The following is a 24651-nucleotide window of genomic DNA, read 5'->3' as shown; positions in this document are numbered from 1 at the left end:
GTAGCAACAACACAACTTCATGTGTTAATCACCACCGTATTTTATTTGAGAGACTGCATTCTTAAAGACTGAGAATAAAAGCTAAAACACCCTTCGATGTTTCTGGAAAGAGATATAAGCTAAGGATCGCTATTAACACAGGTCACAGTTGAAGGGGAAACAGGCTGTGACTCTGGTCAGTGGTAAGTTTGCAGGGAAGCCCAAAGGTACAGCTTCGAAAGATATATCTCAAATGCCTCTCCAGTGGCTGCAAAACTCTCTCCCTGCAACACTTAAATAGTGGAAGAGCCAAGTCATTCATACCAGTCACTACAGAGCAATATTTCCAGCAATGAGAGACTCATGGACTTGATGGCAAACGAGTGAAAATTTTCAGTAGTGGCCTCAGCATTTTAAGCTTCTCTGTCAGTAGCGGAACAACAGCCAAAGCACTTTGAATACCAACATCCACACAGAAAATCAAGGAAGTCATCAAAGGAAAATCTCCTTCCTGAAATATAAGTGATAAGATCAATGTATAAATTAGTCGGAGAAAAGGCCAACCCAGAAGGTCCTGTCTCGTAGAAGGAATTCAATATGACATGAGATTAGTGTGTCAGAACTTAAAATACATATTAATGGTAAAGCAAATCTGATTGCCTCCGTAACAATCCATCTAAATTGTTTAATTTGGAAAGTTTTTCTGTCATTGGTAAGCACTTCAGTATGAAGCAGTTATCTTGATCAAATGTTTTACAGATACATCATGCTGCACTCTACAGAATCCTAAAAAATGCTGTCATTCTAGACTGCACCAATTTTCAGCATAACAGAGGGGTTACCTTTCTAGGAGCGAATATAGTATATGCTTTTTCCACTTAACATTCTGACAGAAAATCATTCTAAAATGTATTAAACTATACGAGGCCTTCCTTAAAAGTACATTGGGCATAATGTCATTTTCCTTGATGACCCAGAGTCAGTATTGGGAATATTATTTATCACACTGGCCTGTAATACAATCATGTCTGTGAGGTCCTCAGAAATGCATTCTTTCTGTGGCCCTTAGAATGACAGAATGTCAGCATTAAACAGGACTTGAGAGCTCGTCTAGATTTTTCAATTACAGATAAGGATGCTAATGACGAGAGAGGAGCGATATGATGTAATGAAGGAGACGTAAACAGTGACCTACCCCAGGTCGCCCACCTTCTCCAGAGTCCTTTCAATTACTCCACGTTGTACACCACAACCTGTGCTTTTCATTAGTTTCTCTGTCTGTTTTTCTTTTTCTTGTTTATTTATTTAATTTATTATTTTTCTTATTTTTGGCAGTGTTGGGTCTTCGTTGTTGCACGCAGGCTTTCTCTAGTTGCAGCGAGAGGGGGCTACTCTTCGTTGCTGTGCACGGGCTTTCTCATGGAGGTGGCTTCTCTTGTTGCAGAGCATGGGCTCTAGGCAAACGGGCTTCAGTAATTGTGGCACACAGGCTCAGTAGTTGTGGCTCGCGGGCTTGGTTGTTCTGCGGCATGTGGGATCTTCCCGGACCAGGGCTCGACCCGTGTCCCCTGCATTGGCAGGCGGATTCCCAACCACTGTGCCACCAGGGAAGCCCTGTCTGTTTCTTTTAATAGCTTTTCTCTGCCCTTCCTGTTAGGTTCTATGTTCACCCTGCTCACCATTGCTGGTGATTTAATCTCCTCCAGCACCATGCCCTCTGATGGTGACTAGTGGGATTCTGGCACAGAGGCAGGGCATGGGGAGCCCATGGTCATCAAAGGTGATGGCTGGAAGTCAGGATCTGGGGAGAACTCAGGTAAAATTGAGGAGAGTGATCTGAAACGTAGAGGGTAAACTAACCTGAACCACAATGAAGAGATCTAACCAAATGCTGGAATCTAGGGTCCAGGGCCAAAGTGGAGAGGAGAGGCAGGAACCAAAAATGCCAAGAAAGAGGGAGGTCCAGGAAGGAGCAAGCCTTGGGAGGCAGAGCAGGGGAATATGAATGACAGGGATGTCTGCGCTGTCCTTTATCCCCCTTCCAGCGTGATTACATTTTGAAAGTAAATACCGTGGGAGGGAGGGAGGGTGTCTGCTTCTCTTCACAGCCCCTCAATCAATCCCAATTTGAACGTGGCTTAAAAGTCAAGTCATGCCTTGGGTGGTGAGACATGTGTGTCACGGAGCTCTGGCTGAGTAACCTCATGGCCTTAACCCAGCAGAACAGGCATTGGGTATAAGGCATGGGACAGTGACGGTTCACAAGTCTTATTTGTATACTTCCTGGGAACAGCTTTTCCTGCCCTTGTCCCAGAGCCTCTGAGGTTTCAGAGCAACTAAATTCCAGGTAGGTGAGATGTTCTGCTTTGGTTTCCATGTTAATAAACAGATAAGGCAACAGCGCAGTGTAGTAAGTAGAGGGGGAAATGACAGTTTAAAAGCCAGCTGCATTGGAGCCTGTTCTAGCAGAAGGGTGAATTCTCACTTTCTGGAAGAATCGCCCTTTTGTCTTACATGAGATGCCTGAGGCTCCCAGGGAGGCACATGACTTGTCCAGGTTGATACAATGGCAAGGCCATTGCCTGAGATTAAAACCATCCAGTATTAGAGCCCTGTGCACCCAGTGGTGGTCACAGGTCAGGTTATTATCACCTCAGAGAGGAAACGCCCCCCGATTGGTGGGCAGAGGAGCGTCTGTGGTACTTCCCTCCTCACTTTTTCCTGTAGTGGCCAAAGGAAGGTGTGCTTTGCTGTACTGTCTGGAAGACAAATTGGTATTCTCTGTAGGAACAGACAGGATGATTCATGCTGTGTGCTACATAATTAAGGTCTGTGAACTCAAAATGAGCAAACCAGGATGTTAGTAATCTTGGTAGAAGAGTAGCTCACGGGGGCAGCCACACCTCATTCTTTATTTGAATCCCTTTGAGGTGGGAGAGTTAAACTTCTCTGAGATAAGGGAACTTACCCAGAATAGAGTTCTTTTCAAGATTTTTCTCCCTTACCTCTTATCTCTCATCTCTATCATGAAAATATGTGTGTGTGTGTGTGTGTGTGCCCGTGAATTTTTTATTTTACAGCCAAGAAAGTAGGTTTTCCTCTCACCTCTTGTGCTTTAAAATATTTATTCAACCCGAACAATGATTGAGGCCCTACAACAAACTAGAGGACCAAGCACTTCAAAGCCGCATATGAAGACAAGGTGGATTTGGCTTTCCCAAAAGCCCATAGTCTAGCTGTAGAGACAGATGGAAGTCAGTTACATAGGTACTTACTTACCTGGCTGTGTCACTACGGCTAAAACACCTAAACTCCATAATCCCGGTCTCTTCAAGTGTGAAATGACAATACTAATACTTATCTTGCCAATGGTTTTATATTTTTAAAGTCAATTGTATGTAAATCACTGAGTAGCGGGCTTGGTACCTACAGGGTACTTAATACCCATCAGTAAGTGACAACACAAACTAATGGGTATTCTAACCAAGGAATGACCATAACTAGTCAGAACCACAAGGTAACAGGAGGCTACTCCTCCCACAAGCGGACATTTGTGACTTTACGGCTGCTCAACAGGCACACAGCCATGTTTCTGTGGCAACAACATCCAACTTCCTTGGACAAGCCCCCTGTCCCCTGTGCTCAGCCCATGTGTTTCTGATTGCGTGACATGGCAAGCAGGCTTTTCAAAGCCTCAGCAGAGTCTGTTACAAAGGGAGCCCAAATACTAAATTAGAGTGCACTAAAACATGGAAAGAATTAGTGGGGCCTTTTTCTTCTGTCATTTCCTTTCTGAGATTGCACAGAAGCAAGAGGGAGGAGAGAGGGAAGGGCAGAAAGACAGGGCAGGAAGCTGGATCCGAGCTGTAAAAATGTCCAAGGGGCATTTTAAGGCAAGGTTTGGCTAATATTCTACTATTAAATTGTTTGCATTTAAATGATGTAAGTCCTTTCCATCTCCCCAAACCTGTTATTATTTGTCCTACATCCAGAAGGTCTTGTGTGAGTGTTTCTGTTTGTTTTTCTGGAAAGTGAGGGAAGGGGTGAGCTCTGTATCTGTGTTGACACAGAGTGGAAGGGTAGCACGCAAGGATGGACACACTGATCTGCAAACTAAACCAACCCAGCTAAAGCAGAAGCTGAGAATGGCAGATGGCCAAGAGAATGTCAAGGACATGGAGCACACTTCAAAAAGCTGGATGGCAAGAGGGCACAGGCTAGGACATGGAGTAGTGATTTGAGCCCATCTTATCTACTTTTCAGGGAAGGATACCCAAGCTGATGCTGGGGTTTTATTTTCAGTCCTAATCAGGTTCATCTGAACTCTGATGCAATAGACAGTTTGAGTTCCTCGTTTAAATCCCTGCCCTGGTTCTGTACCAGGAGCGTATGATGGCCAAACCGTGGGGTGCCTATTTCAGAGGAGAAGCAATAACTCAGCATCAACCAATTAGGTCAGGGGATTTCTACCACAGCCCCAGAAAAGCTGTGCAAAGTACTCTAAAATCACTCTTAGAGAATCTGGGTAAGGAGGCTATTTGAGATTGCATGCTTGTGGCAGAAAACCAAGCACATGCAGTGTACTATGGGCTCTCAAGAGCATGCTCCTTACTTTTTTTTTTTTTTTGCTGTACGCGGGCCTCTCACTGTTGTGGCCTCTCCCGTTGCGGAGCACAGGCTCCGGATGCACAGGCTCAGCGGCCATGGCTCACGGGCCCAGCCGCTCCGCGGCATGTGGGATCTTCCCGGACCGGGGCACGAACCCGTGTCCCCTGCATCGGCAGGCGGACTCTCAACCACTGCGCCACCAGGGAAGCCCAATGCTCCTTACCTTTTGATGTGCACGTGAACTACCAGGAAATGTTGTTAAAATGCAGATTCTGATAGTTAGGTCTGAGGGAGACCTAGTCTACTAATGACTGACAGGAGAGAAGCTGGGGTATAAATACTGCAGCTCCCTCTCCCTTCAGGTGGGTAACCCTGAGGTGCACGTTCCATGCTGACTTCTACAGCTCCCCAGCAGGCATAAGCTCTTGAACTCCATGGTGGTAGATTCCCTGAGAAATGTGCTTTTTATTGCCTACCTTCCCTTCTCTGCCTCACTTCTTCACTTCCCCACTGGTGTTTCCTGGGATCGACTCCTAAATAATAAACCACTTACCCCTTAAAACTGTCTTGGTATCTGCTTCTGGAGAAGACCACACAAAGCCGCACCCACCACATGCTTTTATTCAAGTCTTCCCTTCTCAGTGAATGGGTTAACCAACAGCCTGATTCCACCGGACAGAAACTCAGCCATCCTTGCCCGTTTCTGTTCCCTTCAGATCTACCATCAGTAAGTCCTACAAATTCTGTCCATTCACTAGCTTCAAAGTATCCACGTTCCCATCTCCTCTATCACTTCATACTCCGATAGCTGTCTTTCCTCACCTAGAATAGTATGAAACACCTCTACCTAGTCTCCCACACTCTCTCTTGTTTTTTAACTTTTTTAGAAAATTGAGATATAATGGATATATAACATTATATTAGTTTCAGGTGTATGACATAATGATTCCATATATGTAACTATTGCAAAATAGTCACCACAGATAAGTCTAGTTAACATACATCAACAAACATAGTTACAAAATTTTTTCTTGTGATGAGAACTTTCAAGATATATTCTCCTAGCAACTTTCAAATATGCAATACAGTATTATTAACTCTAGTCACCCTGCTGTGCACTACATCCCTAGAACGCACTTATTTTATAACTGGAAGTTTGTATCCTTTGGTGACCTTCACCCACTCTTGACCCCCTCAAATCGGTTTACAGGAAGACTATTATGCAAACCTGCTCTTGTCACACTCCCCAAGTATCCACCATCTAAACCCTTCGATGGCTTTCGGTGGCTTTTAAGCTAACAGTAGACATGCTTAACCGGTGGACAAGGCACTTCAGGATCTGATTTTGCTTTCCGTTTCAGCCTTATCGTTATCACATGACCCCTCACAACCCGGCTCCACCCAGTCTGGACTTTTAAACCGGCATTTTTGTATTTTCAACCTCACTGATGGATTTTAGTGAGGTGTGAAAACAATTTAGTTGGTCAAGATCAGCCTTTTATTTTAAGGAAATGGGAGAAGAAAAACACATCGGAGTTTTTTTATTTGTCAGACCTTTTTTTCAATGATATGTGTACCCCATCATGATAAAAAAAAACCTATTTATAACCAGATATCACAGCGAAAAGAAGTTTGCAAAAGGATGCCTTAAGCACACCACGTTCTCTCCTGCTTCTGAGCCTCAGCAGATGCTGCTTCCTCTGCCTGGGAAGCTTTGCCCCAGCCCCTTTGCTTAGGAATCCCTGTGCACCCTCCTGGGATTCACAGCGTGCTGTGGTCCTAAGGGCCCAGTGCGGCTGTCCACCTCTAAACACTGTCCTCCAGGTAGTACCAGGTATAGCTGAAGAGAATTCAACAGACCCAAGTGGGGAGGACTGAAAAGGAAGCTATAAACAATCCAAACATCTGGCTGTAGGATGGCTACCCACCATATCAAGCCAAAGAGGTGGGGGGGTGGGGGGTGGGAGAGAAGATAAGAGGTTGAACCTGCACAAGTTCCTTCAGCCACCAGAGGGCAGCCACCAGGACTTCTCCGGGACACTTGGGCACACTGGGAAGGACAAATTGGAGGTTGACAAAATAGGGCAAAGATACCATATTTAGAAAGCTAGTTCAGCAGCCCAAGTGAGACCCGTAAGCACATTTGTAAAGATAGCAGCTGTCAGGTAGGGAGCAAGGGCATCCATGAAAGACTTTCCGGAGGGAGACTCTGAAAGGCTTGGTTACAACGTAGTCTACCTCACGTATTTATTAGACACTAACTAGTTGTAAATGGGTCTTTTACAGTTGACTTACATATAGTTTCCAGAGCCAACTTTAATAGGGTGAAGACCTTGAGGCTGGTTGAAAAAAATATTCCTGTGTTCCCGCCTACTGGCAGAAAGGACATCTACTTATTTTTTTCCTATTCAGTGAGAGAAGAGAGTTCTTAGCTGTGGGTGACCTGAGTGGGACACGGAGGCAGGATTGTAGAGATGGCATGAATTTCCACCTCTGGTAGGTAAACTGATGCTCAGAGTTTCCTTGTCTTACAAGCAAAGTGCCACAGCTACAACCAGAACCCAGGACCTCAGCCAGCCAGGGGAGGGCTCTGTCTACAAAGGCACATGGGGTCAAAGTGCAGTTCCTGAACAGGACCCACGAGGATCTCCTCTTTACTTCCCTAGCCCTGCAGACTCCATTCCCTCTGCCACCGACCAAGCGGGAGTTGCACCGCATCACCCCTCAGTCGTTAAGGCAGGTCGCTGCTGGGGTCCCTGACTCCAGCATGTTATGTGACTGGAGAAAAATAGTTACTGCTTTTGAAATGAGGATGTAGCTGAGATTTATGGTAACTGAAATAGAAAAAAAAGGGCAAATATTGGAGACAATTGGGGGAAAAGGTGAAAGAACTTAATGTCTGACTAGGTGTAAGGGATAAAGAGGAAAGAAGTATTAAAAAAAAAAAAAAAAAGAACCCAAGACTTGGAGACTGGGAAGAAAGCTGGTACCAACCAAACTGGGGTCACAGGGGAAGGAAAGGCTTCCAGGGTCACAGGGAGAAAGACCATTAGCTCAGTCTGGGATAAATTAACTTTGACAAGAAGGCAGGATAGGCATGTGGAGATTTCCCGCTGATGTGCTATCTGGGGAAAAGATGTTTTATATCACCTAAGACAGTTTTATTTCCACTCTGAGTCAGAAGGATGAGCTGAGCAGGTAGGGCAAGAAGGGAAAGGCCTGAAGAGGTGCACAGGTTGCAGGGGAAAGTATCGATTGCAGTTTCGGTCATCTAAGCTGATACCTGGGAAACCTGCGCGCTCTCTCCCCATGTATTCAGGCAGGAGAAGAGAGAAGACGCAGGGCTGGAAGGGCTCTTTCTTCTCCTTCTGTGATGCATCAAAACCGATACCACACAAGGCTGGTCACCGGGGGCCAGCAACCAGCCTGCTGCAGCATCACAGCCCATGTCAGGTTTCCACACAGCTGCTCAGCCCGGGAGAGGCTCTCAAAGAGGCTGCCTGGAGAGGTTCGCCTGTGCAGGGGGAACATCTCCTTAAGCACTCAGAGCGCTGACACAGCTGCAGGGAGGCTGGCAGTTTGCCAGGGGAGGGCTGCTGACAGGAAACGTGGAGAAAGAGTTGTGGAGAGGAGAAAATCAAGAAGGGATAGGAGTCGGAGCTGAATTAAGGTTTGGATGTTCAGATCAACGCCGAGAAGAGGCGAAGAGGGGGAGCATGTCGAGTTCCTTTAGTTCCCAGAAATGGAACTTCTGTGAAAGGCAGACTCACCACAGAGGATGACTGCAGAGAACTGAAGAGACACAAAGGCGCTGATGTTCATCAAAGGCCACCCACGCCTACCACCTCCCACAAACACACAGACCCACTGCCTCCACAGAGGAAGAAACAGCCAGGGAGGTCACATGACCCACTGGTGTCACATGGGCAGCTGTCAGTGGCAGAACAGGGTAGACACTCAGGAGGACAGACACACGCTCCAAGGGACCTTCTTAACGTTCCACACGACATCATAAAATCTGTGATAGATGTGGTCACAGTAAATATAAACCCCCCAATTGTGAAGAGTCCTTGTAGGTATCTGATAAATGGTAAAAAAAACTATACAGGTAGTAACAGGGACTGACCGTGATGAAATATAAGATGGAATTGATATAACTTAAGTTCCATACAAAATAAAAAATGGAACTGAGAGCCCCAAAATAGGTCCATCAGAAATGGTAGGGTTCCCCACTGTGGTGATCTCTAATGTCTGTTCTTGCAGAGATTCTTGTCTCATCTGTGGGCTCAGCCCCCTCCTTCCCCTTCTAGGTTCTGGCCCTGGCCCCAGAGCCACAAGGAACGCCAAACAAGCAATTTGGAGACAAAAAGGCAATCTTGTTTCTCAGCCCTGCATTTGAGGCACGGTTGTCCAGGGCTGGGTTTGGCCTCACTGCCCAGTTCCTCTGCATCTGAGGCTCTGCTTCCTTGGCAGGTCCTGGCCTCACATCCACGGTACCAACCAAGGCAGCCGTATTTGCCCTTTTCAATCCTACGCACTGGTCATAGCCTTTCATTCTGAATTCTCCCCCCTCCCTGCCATCTCAAAACTCTGGACGGGCCCACAGCATGGCCTCATTCCTCTGTCTGAGCCCTCTTCACAACCTTGACCCCCAAATTCCGAGCCCAGCCCGTATATTCCGGTCACTTGTTGCCCCTTTTGCTTGCTGTGCCTTGATAGTTAGACTGACTCTGCTCCGTCCTCTGGATTCATGGTATTTATCTGTCCTGCCCCCTTTTCTTTACACCCTCACTATCTTCCAGGTTTCATCACCCTGGCCCAAATAAGACACTGACCACAATTTGCTTTTGGCAGCAGAAAATAAGGAAAGAAGAAAGATGAAAACTGAAAGTTAAGGAGGAAGTAGGACTTCTTTTAGAAACAATTACTGATACACCTAAATATGAAGCCTAAAGTTAAGGAAATTATTCAACCTGTAGGAACTATTTAGGGTAGGCTAGGTTGTGCTCCTGTTAACAAATTTCCCTGGGAATCTCAGTGGCTTAACATAAGAAAGGTTTATTTCCTCCCTCTCCTATATATTCAATGGGTGTCGGGAAGTGGGAAAGAATTGCTCTAGGTAGGAACTAGGGACCTGGGCTAAAGGAGGTCTCACCTCCTTGAAGCTTCATCAGGACCAAGTCTCCTTCTTGACTTCCTGGCAGGTGAAGCCAGACTAGAGGATCACAAGGGAGTTTTCACAGCCTCAGGCTGGAACTGACACTATCAATTCTCATAGCTCATTATCCAGAGGTGCACATCTGCAAGGAGCTGAGAAGCCCAGCTTTTCCACGTGGCCCAAAGGCCAGGAGACCTGGAGGCTGAGAATGCTAGTAACATCCAGACCACAATGATTCCAGGTGATGTGGCTCTGGGATTCTCCCAATTGTTATGTTAGCTGAAGGGCTAATGCACCTGAAGTTGTGACAATGCTTCTCATTTTTAGTTGACCATAAGCAAACGTGTCTGCAATAAGTGTGATAAAAAGGAATGAATATGGACTAATGGCATGATGCAATGACAGTGCGTGTGTTAAAAGCTGAGAACCTCAGGTATCTGAGAATGGTTGTGAGGCTACAATTTTATTTCACTCTTGTGTGTTTTTGTTTCCTTTTTGTGGCTTGAGGGGAATACTTTTTTTCATGTTAGTTTTGAATGTCTGCTTTGTATTTAATGAACCAAGATTAAAGTGGAGGATTTACCTCTCATTTTAATGGATAATTGTGTATAATATTCAAAAGCATAGAACAGCAAGGATGTCTTGTTAAAAGCAACTTTTAATGCTTCAATACAGCAGTAGACTAGCAAATAGTAAAATCACATGTGTCTGTCTTATCAATATTGTGATTTAATTCTAGAGTATTGCCTGTACTTCTACACATATTTAATCTTATAATCATAGTCTTTTACAGACAAACCCATGGCAACTCAATACTCATATATTAATGACGGCACTACTTTACCTAGACGTGGCATTGAGATGCTTTAAACTCTTAGCACGTAAACTGAACATTTTGCCAAGAGGACACTAAAAATAATGAGGGAAGAAAGCTACTGAATTACCCTTTATTATTGCTTGCTCTTCTTCCTCCTATTACGTGTTTAAAAAGCTTTGAGTTATTTATTTACATTTAATCCACGGACAAGGCTTTTATACACTTGAAAACCCTACAGTAGGATTAGGGCGGCTGTAATTCTGTCCATCAGATGTGCCTGGTCCGAATAGTGTTCTGGGTATGGACTCTGCAGAGCCTCGTCCACTCACATCAGATAAGCAGCAAGAAGAACAAGTAATCAAATAGGTCTCCTATAATTTCCCAAAACGGGGGTTTATCAAGCAATGTTGTCTCTACTGAGATCACCACAGAAGTGAAGTGTTCCGGCAAGATCTAATCCTCAACACCAGAAGCCTGTCCTTTGAAAGACATCTTCTGAAACCCTCCCCTGCTCCAGCCACGTGTCTCTTCCAAGCACGCCTAGCCCCCCACGAGAATGCTAGCCCTGACCTGGTCCTCCCTTCTTCCGCTCTGAGGCTGCAGGAGCACAACAAGGCAAGCAGCCTGTCTATGGAATTTAAGATACTTCTTAATCCTGAAAGCTCATAAATGCCAGTATTGATTTTAAAAAATCATTCTCACCCCAGTTTTATAAAACCCTTACTTTGGGTGCTGTCATTTTGGTGAAAACTACCTTTTGAATATCACCTGTTGTTCTCCAGGGAATGGTTGCCGAACCAGCATTATAAATTTCAGAGAAAAATATTTCATGAGACCATACTTAAATTTACAGAATATATATGTTAGAGCTAAGCTCACTAATGATATAACTCACAAATATACAGGAGATGAGAACTTAAACTATTTTTTATCAGATCTGCTAGAAGACCAAAAATTAAAAATATTCTCTACTCACTAATTTTTCTAGATATATTTTCTGGTGGGGAAGAATATAGTAGAGTACTGCTCAAAAAAGAGAATTGATGAAAATATACTTCTGAAACAGAAACCAATTCACAAAATTATTTCACTTGAATAGATACCATTTTATAAGCAGAAAAACTGAAGGAGAAAAACTATATGACTTGTTCAAGTTTCTAAAGTTGATTTGTGAATGGAGCAAGTAAGAGAATGCTTTTCCCCTAACTTTAATTCAAATATCTAATTTGAGATTCTTATGGTACTGATCTTCTAAAGAGCTGAAAGACTGACATGTTTTTTATGCACACACTGTATGAAAGATTCTAACTAAAGGATAAAAAATATTATTTTTTTCAAAAAAGTTTCTATGTACATTTCAAGTCTCCAGCATCCTGTCTAGATTTGTTTTTTCTCTCTCTTTTCTCTGTTTCTTGCTGTCTCTTTTTTTCTCCTTGAGATTCTCACGGGGGGAAAAAGAGGAAAATAAGATTTCATGAGAGGACAGTTCTGACCTAGAAAGAAAAAAAGGATCTTTAACTCAGAGAAAAACTGAGACAGATCTTTAAAGGGGTGGTGGGGGAGGGGTATTACGGCATTGTTTTGCTTTATGTGGTTGTAAAGAAAAAGGTACCAAGTTTTTTGTTGCTTGAACAAGGAGAGGAATTTTCTGATGAGGCCCTGAAAGGTTTTATAGTTGAAAAGTAATATGAAAAATAATAATTTCTGCCACTGAATGATTGTTATAAGGCTCAGCACCTTCAATAAAAAGATGCTTCTGTTCAATTTCCAGTCACATCAAATTCTCATTACAGGTAGCTAAATCCCATCTCTCCATGAACCAGACTGTATCAAAAGTAGCAGCTTTATGCATTAAGTTTTGTAACACACACTTACATCCCATAGATCCCAGGTCACAAAGCAAATTCTAGGACCTTTTCCCCTCAGTGAATGATAGGCTTGGATGCTAAGCTTTGATGAGACCAAGAACCAGGAAACTCTGGTGACTGAGGTGCCCTCAAAAATAAGAAAGAAATTCTGTTGCTTTTCGGAAGCAGAATTGTCCAGTTCCCAAGTGCTTGCATAAAATCCGTTTTTGTGTTAAGAATAAAATATCAAGGATTGTTGAGAGTTTAATTCAGAATCCATGAGGAGGAAAATTAGAGAGGCATTAAGGCCAAAAAAAAAAAAAAAAGTCCCTATGGTAGAAAACTGAAAAGCCTGCTTGATAATTTCCATGCTGTTCCCTTAGGTTATTTGGAAATGTTCGATATTGCTACATTTCCTTCTAAGGTCTGGGGAGGGGATAAAATGCCAAAGAGGTTAAAGTTCCCAGACGAACCATGGAAATCGGGAAAGGAAGGTGCAGACTCTAATGATGAATGCTAGGGTTCAAAGCACGAGCTCTAATTCAAAGCGTAACTGTCCTTACCAGTACGCAGGCCAACGGACTTGACCTTAGATGGCTCTGCCCTTTAAAGAAAGCTCTTTTTAGCAGTGAAGGGACCCTCCAGTAGGCAGAAAGATGAATATCCCTTTCAAAACAGAAAATATGTCAGCTGATATGGCAGAACGAAAGCTGGCTCTTGTCAATTTTTTAAGGCAGTAAAGCTAAAAATGAAAGGATTCAGGATACATTCAAGGATACGGGAATGGTATGTTTTCTTACTGGCAGCCATGTCCATTTCCATACTTAGAGTCTGTTGTTTGCTGTGTTGGGGAATGTTGGCTTCATTTTAAGACTTAAACCAAATCCAAGTAATTAACTAAATGGTACATGCTTATTTATACTGTTCATGAATAGATGCAAATGGTACTCCGGAAGAGGCTAACTGAAGAAGAACTAGGTGACAGAACTGGAAAAGAAGCATCAACATTTGGCTATAAAATGGTTTGAAGATTAAAGAAATAAGGGTATTGAAAAGGCAAGAGCAGTGACAGTGATAGAAAATTATAATCCAGTTTATAGTTACATTGTAAAAGATATTTATCAATTCATATACATAGACCCACGGAATAGATTGCAAAAATGGCCATAATACTTTGCAGTGCCTCCAATCAATAAATGTAGTCTATTTGCTCACCCTCAAATTTGACCTGGTGTTTAACTTGCTTTGGCTAACAGAAAGCGGCAGAAATGATATTTTCCCAGTTCTGAGAATAAACCTCTCTCTATCTCTCCCTCAGAACCTGCCACCTCCATTTGAACAAGCCCCAATCCTGGCTGATCGAGCCTTCTACCCACTGAGGAGATCATGGTACAGCAATTGCCATTGCTCCAGCCAACAAAAAGCCAATCCTAGCGGCAGAGCCACCTAGCTGACCAGCAGCTCCCCACAGACGCAGGAGTAACCCCAGTTAACTACCTAGCTGACTGCAGACCAAACTGCACTACCTAGCTGATTGCAGACCAAACTGCATGGACTTATGAGCTAAATAAGCAGTGGTGATTTTAAGCCACGAAATTTTGTGGTGATCTCTCACACAACAAAAGACAGTGGATAGAATCCATATACTCTAAGGGGCTTCATAGAACTCTATTATTAACTTAATTTGCCAAACCATCGTTAAGGATGAACTATGCACCAGGCGCAATGACAAAGCCCAGTAACAGTGCATTGAGGAGACAGAGCTCTCTGGTGCACAGTCCATCCTGAGATGCCAGGAAGACTTGCAGCACAGATACCCAAGTGAGGGCTTGACATTTACTTATGAGTGGGCCAGGAGAAGTAAGGGGAAAGAGGTATTTCAGTCACAGGGAATGGTTGAACAGTAAGGTAGAAGCAGGAATATACAGGAATTTACATTAGTAGAATGTGAAATTTTAGTTAGGAAATGGCAAGAAACAAGACTAGAGAAGTTAATAGGAACTGGACCATGAAGGTCTTGGACTGTCTCATAAACACCTTGGATAGAAGTGTCTTGATATAGGCCTAGGACAGCAGTAGTTCTCAGACATGAAAGCACATAAAAGTCATCTGGTGGTGGTAAGAACAGAAATTTCTAGGGTTCGATCACCTATAAATTCTGATCCAGTAACTTTGTAATGGACCCCAGACTTCGGGCTTCAATTTTTTTTTAATTTGCCTTTTTAATATATAACCCAGGAGGGTCTGATGTAGATTGTACATGGTCCACACTTTAAAAAATGTCACTAGGCAATGGGAAGTTTCCTGAAGTGATTTAAGAAAAAGAGTGACTCAGGCACTCGTTCAGGTTGGCATTTAAGACTGATTTTTCTGCCTGAGGTTTGGTAGGTAACTGAAGGCATTCAGTGAAAGAGGCAAGGATAAGAAAATCTGAGGGCTTCCCTGGTGGCACAGTGGTTGAGAGTCCGCCCGCCGATGCAGGAGACACGGGTTCGTGCCCCGGTCTGGGAAGGTCCCACGTGCTGCAGAGCGGCTGGGCCCGTGAGCCACGGCCGCTGGGCCTGCGCGTCCGGAGCCTGTGCTCCGCAACAGGAGAGGCCACAACAGTGAGAGGCCCGTGTACCGAAAAAAAAGAAAATCTGAATTAGGACAGTAATAGTAAAAATTGGAGACCAATGTGTGAAATATTTAGGAGGTTAAATTGCCAGGGATTTTTGTTGATTGAAGAAATGCAAGTGGAGGGCAAAGGAAGGGTCAAGGATGGCACTGGATTAAATTAGATTTGAAATATCTTAAAAATGTCCAGAAAGCACTGGTTTGGAAGTTAAAGGTACACATTTAGGAGGTATCAGTGTATAGATGTAAACTAAACTATGGGAGTTGGGAGAGTTCTGGGGAGTTCCTGGGAGATTGATCGGAGTAAGAAGGGACCAGGCCAGTGGCAGAACCCAGAGGTACCGAAACATTTAAAGGACACATAAAAGATGAATAGCAGCTTAAGAGGCTGGGAAGATCTACTACAGAGTTAAGAGAAAAATGTGGCTACAATGACACTGTAGTCCCAGTAGCCATAAAATAGCACTGTTCCAGGCAAACTACAGTGAGTGGTTGCCCTACTTAAAAATTAAGTGTCATTCAAAGTCTCTTGTGATCACTGTGCTCTCGCTTCACTACAATTTTGGGTGCAGAAGACTGAAGAGTGTGGTTTGAGTAGTTATCTTGAAGTAAAAATGAGAAAACAGAATTCATACAACCCTTTTAAGAAAGCACAAAGTATACATAAAATTATAAATAAAAATGTACAAAAAAAAGGACCTACTTATGAACTTTGGTGAACAACCTTGCAGAGTCTCTCTGTCCATAACTAATTTTAAATTAATAGGATTTTTGATTTAAATTATATATATACAGGAGAGCAATCAAGATGGCCAGAATAGGAGGATGTGAAACTCACTCCCCAGACATAAATATATTAAAAATACATCTACATGTGGAATAATTCTTACTGAAAATGAACTGGAAATTGGATGCAAGACTCCTGTAAAATCAAAGCTGTAGGAAAGATGCACATGGAATCAGGTAGGAGGGGAAGAACAACAAAAACAAAAAATCCCATTTAAAATTACATCAAAAAGAATAAATTCCTAGGTACTTTCAAGGAATAAACTTAACCAAAGAGGTGAAAGACCTATACTCTGAAAACTATAAAACACTGATGAAGGAAATTGAAGTTGACACAAAGAAATGGAAATTATCCCACATTTTTGGATTGGAAGAATTAATATTGTTAAAATGTCCATATTACCCAAAGCAATCTTCAGATGTAAACAATCCTTACCAAAATACCCAGGATATTTTTCACAGAACTAGAACAAATAATGCTAAAATTTATATGGAACCACAAAAGACCCTGAATTGCCCAACAATCTTGAGAAATATAAAAAAGCTGTAAGTTCCATGTGCCCAACTTTAGACTATACTACAAAGCTGCAATAATCAAAACAGCATGGTATTGCACAAAAACAGACACATAGATCAATGGAACAGAATAGAGAGCCCAGAAATAAACCAATATACCTATGGTCAATTAATCTACAACAAAAGAGGCAAGAATATACAATGGAGAAAATACAGTCTCTTCAATAAATAGTGCTGGAAAAACTGAACAGCTCCACATAAAAGAATGAGATTAGAACATTTCCTCACAGCATGTACAAAAATAAACCCAAAATGGACTAAAGATCTAAATGTAAGACTGAAACCATAAAACTCCAATGAGAGAACATAGGTAGAACATTCTTTGACATAAATCACACAATATTTCTTTGGATCTGTCACCCAAGGCAAAAGAAATAAAAGCAAAAATAAACAAATGGGAACTAATTAAACTTAAAAGCTTCTGCACAGCAAAGGAAACCATCGACAAAACAAAAAGACAACCTAATGAATGGGAGAACATATTTGCAAATGATATGACCATCAAGGGGTTAATATCTAAAATATATAAACAGCTCATACACCTTGGTATCAAAAAAACAAACAACCCAGTTAAAAATGGGCAGAAGACCTGAATAGATATTTTTCCAAGGAAGACATATAGATAACTAACAGGCACTTGAAAAATGCTCACCATCACTAATTATTAGAGAAATGCAAATCAAAATAACAATAAGATATCACCTCACACGTTTTCAGAGTGGCTATAAGCAAAAAGTCTCCAAATAACAAATATTGGAAAGGATGTGGAGAAAAGGGAACCCTTGTACACTGTTAGTGGGAATGTCAGTTGGTGTAGCCACTATGTGAATAGTATGGAGGTTCCTCAAAAAACTAAAAATAGAACTACCATATGATCCAGCAATTCCATTCCTTGGTATATATCCAAAGAAAATGAAAACACTAACTCAAAAAGATACACACACCCCAATGTTCATAGCAGCACTATTTACAATAGCCAAGATATAGAAGTAACTCAAGTGTCCATCAATAGACAAATGGATAAAGAAGATGCACATGAGCACGCACATGTGTGTGTGTAGTGGAGTATTACTCTGCCATAAAAAAGAATGAAATTATGCTATTTGCCGAAGGTGGTTGGACCTACAGAGTATTATGCTCAGTGAAATAAGTCAGACAGAGAAAGACGAATACCGTATGTTATAACTTATATGTGAAATCTAAAAAACTTAAAAAAGGAATGCGTATAGCAAAATAGAAACAGACTTACAGATACAGAAAACAAACTAGTGGATACCAGTGGAGAGAGGGAAGGGGGGAGGGCAAGATAGGGGTATGGGATTAAAGGATACAAACTACTATGTGTAAAAAAAATAAGCAACAAGGTTATATCGTACAGCACAGGGAATTATAGCCATTATTCTGTAATAACTTGATGCAAGAGGGAGGAGATATGGGGATATATGGATATGTATAGCTGATTCACTTTGTTATAAAGCAGAAACTAACACACCACTGTAAAGCAATTATACTCCAATAAAGATGTTTAAAAAAATACTGAATCACTATATTGTACACCTGAAACAAATATAATATTGTAAATCAACTATACTTAAATTTTTAAAAAATGAAAAAATTATATATATACGGATCTATAATAATATATGTAATAAAATGTGTCTTTTTCACAGAATATTGTCATTCTGCATGTAATAATCCATATCAGGGTTGGGAAACTTTTGCTGCAAAGGACCAATAGTAAATATTTGGGCTTTGTGAGCCATATGGTCCCTGTTGCAGTTACTCAACTCTGTCCTTGCTCTGTAGCATGCAAGTAGCCTTAGACAATATGTAAATGAATAAGCAAGGATGATCTGGCCCATAGGTTATAGTTTGCTGATCTATATCATAATTTTTAATGACTTCATATTGCTTATGGCTGTACCATAAATTATTTAACCAACCTTCAAGAAATGTATACCAAGGAGATTTTCAAATGTTTGAAAATGTATGTAGAAATATGTTAATACAGACTTACACAATAGCTGGGGAAATTTGAAACAATGTAAATGTTCATCAAAGGGAGATTAATTAGATAATTTGTGGTATACATGATCATTTCTTTCAAAAATCCTAAATGATATAGTTAGAACACCAAGTATAATTTTATTTCTCTTCTGAATATCCTGTCCCTAATTTAGACCAGTTTCTTCAATTGCAGAGATCTAAATTATTCTTTTTTTTTTTTTGAGTTATTCTTTTTTAACAACTTTATTGGAGTATAATTGCTTTATAATAGTTTGTTAGTTTCTGCTTTATAACAAAGTGAATCAGCTATACATATACATATTTTTTAAATCAATAATAATGTGAATGGTCATGTTATTTTGAGTTGACCATTACAGGAAGATAAATATGTATAAGGCTATAATATAATACACAGTAATATTTAATTTATAGAACTTACTCAAATTTCTCCAATTGCCCCCCTAATGTTCTTTTTGGTTCAGGATCCAACCAAAAATCACACTTTGCCTTTAGTTGTCATGTTTCTCTTAGTCTCCTTTAATCTGAAACAGGTCCTCAGTCTGTCTTTGTTTTTCACAACCTTGACAATTTTCAAGAGTGTTGGTCAGGTACTGTGATACCCCAGTACCAATGAGCCCATTCACTGCCCAAATCTTGGTTTCTAAACACCATGCTCCAATAAAAGAAAACTACTAGTCCTTGGAGAAACAGCTGATTGCAGGAATGGGGCAGGAAAAGTGCAAGATGAGCCTAAAATGTCTTGCAGTGCCAGAAAATATCAAAGTGTTTTAAAGAGAAGTTCTAAAAAGATACAGGAGCCAACTTGAAGGGAACTCCCAAAGGCCAAATCTGGGAAAACTGAACAACAAAAAAAATGATTGTGACACATTATAAGCCATGGAATAAAATGAGTTCCTTTGCCCATACTAATATAAATAATGAGTGAATGGATGAATAAATGAATGGAGTAAAATTTTCCTTACTGTAAATTTCCAACTAGTATTTGGCAAACCCCACAGTAATAACTGTCTCAGGCAAGAATCTTCAAAGGATTCTAAAATTAGTGCCAACAGTGTTTTAAATAACAAGCTAACTAGATACTCTCCAATTATTTCTCTGTAAGATCTTTATTAAATACAAAGAAATACAGTAACTTTGCAGTGGAGAAACCTGACAGACATCACCTTCGCCAAGTGATCAAAGTTACCATTTTCAGTAATGGAACAGACCGACATCAAATCCCTTCTGATTTGATGTGCTGAGAAGGTCACAACCTCACTTTGTGGCATCTTTGCCAAAAATGTAAAACCTGAACTTAAATATGAGGGAACCTTAGAGAAAATGTATCGATCGCCGGAGCCTCGTCGACCTAGTATTAGACACACTAGGGTACACTCACGTGTTCCATGTACTTTCAGTTTGGCCTTGATTCAATTCACAGAGATGCACTGAAAGACTTTTAAGAAGAAAATGACAGGATGACAGCTGTGTCTCAAGCAGAGAGTAAGATATAAAATGAAGGGGGTGGAAATGAAAGCTGGGGAAAGCATCTCTGCCTGATAGGAATCTGTTACATTATTTCAGGCACATGGTCATAATAACCTCAACTAGCGTACTGGTATTAGAAATGGAGAAGAGGAGAGCAAGCCAAGAAATAATGGGAAGAAAAATCAAAATTAACTTTCCACTCACTGAATGTGAAGGGACTGGAGAAGGAGGGAAAAGAAGGTCCCTATTACTAGACTGAGCACCTGGGTGTCTAGGCAGCAGGTGGGTCGATGGAAGGAGACGTAAGGGAATTCCATTTGGGACAAATGTTTGAGGCATCACCAGGATATCCTAAAGAGAATGTCTAGCAGGTAGTAGGCAAGATGAGTCTGCAGTGCAGGAAGGAGATATAGCATGTACGAACGGGTGCATTTTCCATGAAGAAACTGAGTTTGAAGAGCACATGTACCTTGTGCGGTGTCACGATGCCAGTAAGGGGCAGAACCAGTTTTTAAACCCAGTTCTTCCAAGTTCAGAAGTTTCTGTGGCCTATGGGAATTTTTGTGAATATCAAGACTCTCCAAAGGATTCAAAAGAACTGCAAACATCAGCAACTGTCGATCTCTAAGTGCACAATCAGGCTATGTGCAAAATTATAAGCCACTCATTAAAAAATGTAAAGGAATAAGGGAAGTTCCCTTTTTGTGAGTCCCATTGGGCTTTACACAAAAGTAAAGACCATATTCAGAGCCTCCTAGGACTTTCAACGATCAGTTGATTGACAGTAGGGGCCTAGTCAACCTCAGACATCATCCACTCAAGTGCTATAATGTTACAACTCAGGTTATCTAGTCCTGCACATTCGAATATTTATACATAGGTTAGATGGAAAAGTTCCTGGTATATGCAATTGAATTCTTACCAGCTCTCCCCATCTGTTTTCTGTTTGTTTGTTTTTAATTTTTATTGGAGTATAACTGATTTACAATGTTGTGTTAGTTTTAGGTGTACAGCACAGTGAATCAGTTATACATATACATGTATCCACTCTTTTTTTTTTTTAGATTCTTTTCCCATATAGGCCATTACAGAGTCCCCACCTGTTTTAAGAGCAGACAGGAGCTAGAGTTTTAGGTTTCAATGCTCTGGATTAGTTGGCAGAAGTGTTGCATCCTGAATATCTACATTGAAGAAGAGTCTCATTCCCTGAATATATTTGAATCCACAGGGAGCAACATAACCTAGGTCAGCTCTGAGGGTGGGCAGGAGACCCACCACTCAACCCATTGGAGTCTAGGGCATCACTTAGCCTTGACAGAAATGAGGACCCAGGCAAAGCTTGCTGATCACTCACTACAGCTGTTCCAGCAGCTCCCTCCCGGTGGTGGGAGAAGTGCTGTTTAGCCCAGAATCCCACCCTCCCACTACTCACCCCTCACCCACACCTTACACTCCCCACCACCACCCAGCCCCCGCCCATCACCCTTCCGTTAAAGGCAGGTGATGACACGAAAAGAAGCAGAGTGCCTCCCTTCCTCTTTGCAGAAAGGGTAGCATGACCGAGAAAAAGCTTTCATTATAACTAATACTTTATAAGGTTGAATGACTATATTGCTGAAATCAGTGTTTATTCTCATTAAATACTTTTTTCTTATTCTGATACCTGTAATAACAATGAAATAAATATATACACATGAGAAAAGTACACACAGAAAGGCATATCCCCTACATAAACACAGCTCTTCTCTTACATTGCCACAGCCAAAGTAATCACATTCTTAAATCCTTCTCCAACCACAGTTCATTACATACTCTAAGAAAGGTTTTTCATTATTGCTGTTTATTTATTTATGCACCTGAAAAGGAATAAAAACCATTTCTAATTTGGGTACTCTCAAATCATACTCTACCTTCTTGCAATTAAAACACAAATTTACTTAAGACACTGCTTGCCTAAAACAACCCTGTTTCCAAAATAGACACTCCATGAAATTTGTTAGTAACAGTTGAATGCTCGGGAGCAGAGCAAAGCTTCAATTAAAGGATTACACTTCCGGAACTAAAATGGGAGAGACTGGAAGCTCAGGACCGAACCTTTCTCCTTTCATTGTCTCTGACTTTAGTTTGGTTTTGATTATTCTTTTCCCTTTTCCTTTTCTATTCTTCTTTTTGCTGTTGGGTAGAATTAGAAATTACACGGAGAAGGAGCAGTCTGATCTTACCAAGGAAGTTGTTTTGCTCAAGTCGTTTCTTTCATTTTCAAGCTGGCTCTCAGCCCTGCCTTTGTGCGATCTGAACCTTCCTCGCTTCTCGTGAGTCACCGAGGTCCAAAGTCTGCCCCACAGCATTACCTGAACGCTTGAATCACCCAGAAACTGGCTTGCTTGCAGGAACTCTGTTTTGCCTCGTATAAAAATGGGCTTCAGAAATGTTTAAACAATAACTAACTGAAGAAATAAAGGACCCGGACATTGGATTTCACTGCTATCAATCATCATGCCCTTTCTCTCTCTCTGTAATATCATGTACATTTCTAAGCATGCCAAAGAAGTTAATGAAAATTGGGCACTTAATGGATTTTTCCAAAAACACTCGAAAGTGACAGCTCTCCAAAACCAATGGTCTCTTTCCCATGACTGATGTATTAAGAGCAGGAGGAGTACTTAAACAATCTTGCTAGACAATCATAGATATACTTAACTGCTACTGAAGATGATATTATTTGAAAAGACACACTTCAGCATAGAATTCAGTGCTACTCGGGATTGAGGCAGAATTGCTTCTCAGCTGGAAAAAATACCAAATAGATATTTTTGAACTTCTCAGTAGGTGATAATCCAGCAACTCTGAGAAACAATTCATAGGCATATGGAACAAATTACTATGGTAATTGCAGAAGGATTATGAATACTTTTAGGTCAGTAGTCTTGACCTTTTCAAAGCTAACTGTTCTGCTGAAACTAGAACTTAAACTAAATGGTTGCCATATTTACCTACTTTTTTTACATGAATGAAAGAGCAACTTAATGAATTATTTAAATTTGCCACCTACATTTTTAATCTGTATTTGGGCGTGAATAAGTACTTTTGTATTACATGGGACTGAGCACACACACACATTCTGTCCCTCTGTCTTACAAATTCTAGATGGCTACTGGAGGCAAGAAGGAAAGAGAAAACTACACAATCTTCCTTTATTTATCTTAATTTTGACCTTACATTTGGAAAAGATGAAGGATAATTCTGACCAGTGTTTGTTCAATCCTATAGCCTCTGGAACAGACAATATCAATTTCATAGGAATGCCATAACCATTTATTCCCATCACAGCAGGGCCGTTTGCCTGATGAAAACATAATTGGAAAAGCGTCTTCTTATGTGGCATTGTAAACCATCTGCCATATTCAGGTTTTACAATATGTAGCAAACTCAAAAGAGAAAAAGTAGAAATAGAAGTTTCTGGAACAACATCAGGATCCAAGAACTCCAAAATACCACATTATTAGGGAAAGATACACAAAATAAACAGCAAATTAACCTGCAAAATACCTACCACTGCAAATAATAGTGGATTTTTATTGCTTTATACACATTCCTATGTATGCTTTAGTATATTCCCAACCCCTCAAGGAGTGATTTATTTGCTTTTGTTTATTTACAACCACATAGTGCTGCATACCAAATCTAAGTACTTTGTAAATATTAAATCACTCAATTTGCATAACAACCTTATACTGTGAGCACTGTCATCATGCCCATTTTACAAATGGGAAAAGTGAGCAAAAGAGCCAGGTTCGAATCAGTTAATAAGAGGATCTTTACCACTACTCTGTGCTAGTGATTGCTTCCTTTCTCTCCTATATAGTTATAAAAATTTCTCTAAAATATAGATAATTCTTAAAAACAGAGGATTATATTCTAAGATTAATTTCAAAGCTAGCACCGACATCCAGATTCACATTCTGGTACTCTGTAGTTCATGGAATATGTGCTTTCTTTCCTGAAAAGCTCTCATATAAAACATAGGTCGACATAAAAGGTGAAAGATGCTTTCATTCCACTACTGATGATGAAGAATACAGCGACTAGAGACAGTGGATTAGACCAACTGTGTGTGTATGTGTGTGTATATATATATATATATATGTGTGTGTGTGTGTGTGTGTGTGTGTGTATGTGTATAAAACACATGCCACCTCTCATATAAAAATGTTCTATATATATTGGAAATATATAGGTAGGAAAATAAAATCAACATTTATGGTTCTGAGTGAGTAGCTAGGTGTAAGAATCAATAAGACCCTTCTATGCAAAAAAAAAAAAAAAAAAAGTACGAAAAAGTAGGGACTACCTAAAACTGAGAAAAAATTAATTCGTGTCTCCCTGCAGAGAACTACAATATATGCTAAAAAAGTCCCATCATTTTTCAGTGTCTGTGAAAGACCAGAAAGAAAACACATTTGTTTCTTTATGTATTTCATTTCATACCAAATCACGAACCAATTTCCAGTGACATTAATATGTTCTCTTGCTAAAAAACCACAACCACATCCCAGGAGCCCCAGACTTTTCTCTCTCTGTCTCTTTTTTTAATCCCTGAATACTCATTTGAAAATTAACTTAGAGCCCTCTTACACTCGTTCCTTTACCTGCTGAAAATTCTCAATGCATTATGAAAATTAAGTAAGTAATATTTTACTGCAAAGCTTTTTTTCATTAAAAAGGAATAGAAGGCTTCCCTGGCAGCACAGTGGTTAAGAATCTGCCTG

General features: G+C 40.9%; 1 protein-coding gene across 9 annotated transcripts in view; it reads right to left on the bottom strand.

Moving 5' to 3' along the window:
* INPP4B (inositol polyphosphate-4-phosphatase type II B) overlaps positions 1-24651 on the bottom strand; it is a 721154-nt gene that overhangs the window by 473092 nt on the left and 223411 nt on the right. The window contains exon 1 of one of the 9 annotated variants that reach the window (XM_060299729.2): positions 22105-22172. The exons of the other annotated variants lie outside the window; for them this stretch is intronic. The gene's annotated coding sequence lies outside the window, so the exon portion shown is untranslated. Of the gene's footprint in view, positions 1-22104; positions 22173-24651 lie in introns of those variants that run through there. 9 annotated transcript variants of the gene reach the window in all.

The sequence above is a fragment of the Globicephala melas genome, chromosome 5 (assembly GCF_963455315.2).
Source record: "Globicephala melas chromosome 5, mGloMel1.2, whole genome shotgun sequence".
NCBI classification, from domain to species: Eukaryota; Metazoa; Chordata; class Mammalia; order Artiodactyla; family Delphinidae; genus Globicephala; species Globicephala melas.
The sequence above is the reverse complement of the archived record's forward strand: the minus strand, read 5'-3'. Positions and strand labels throughout refer to the sequence as shown.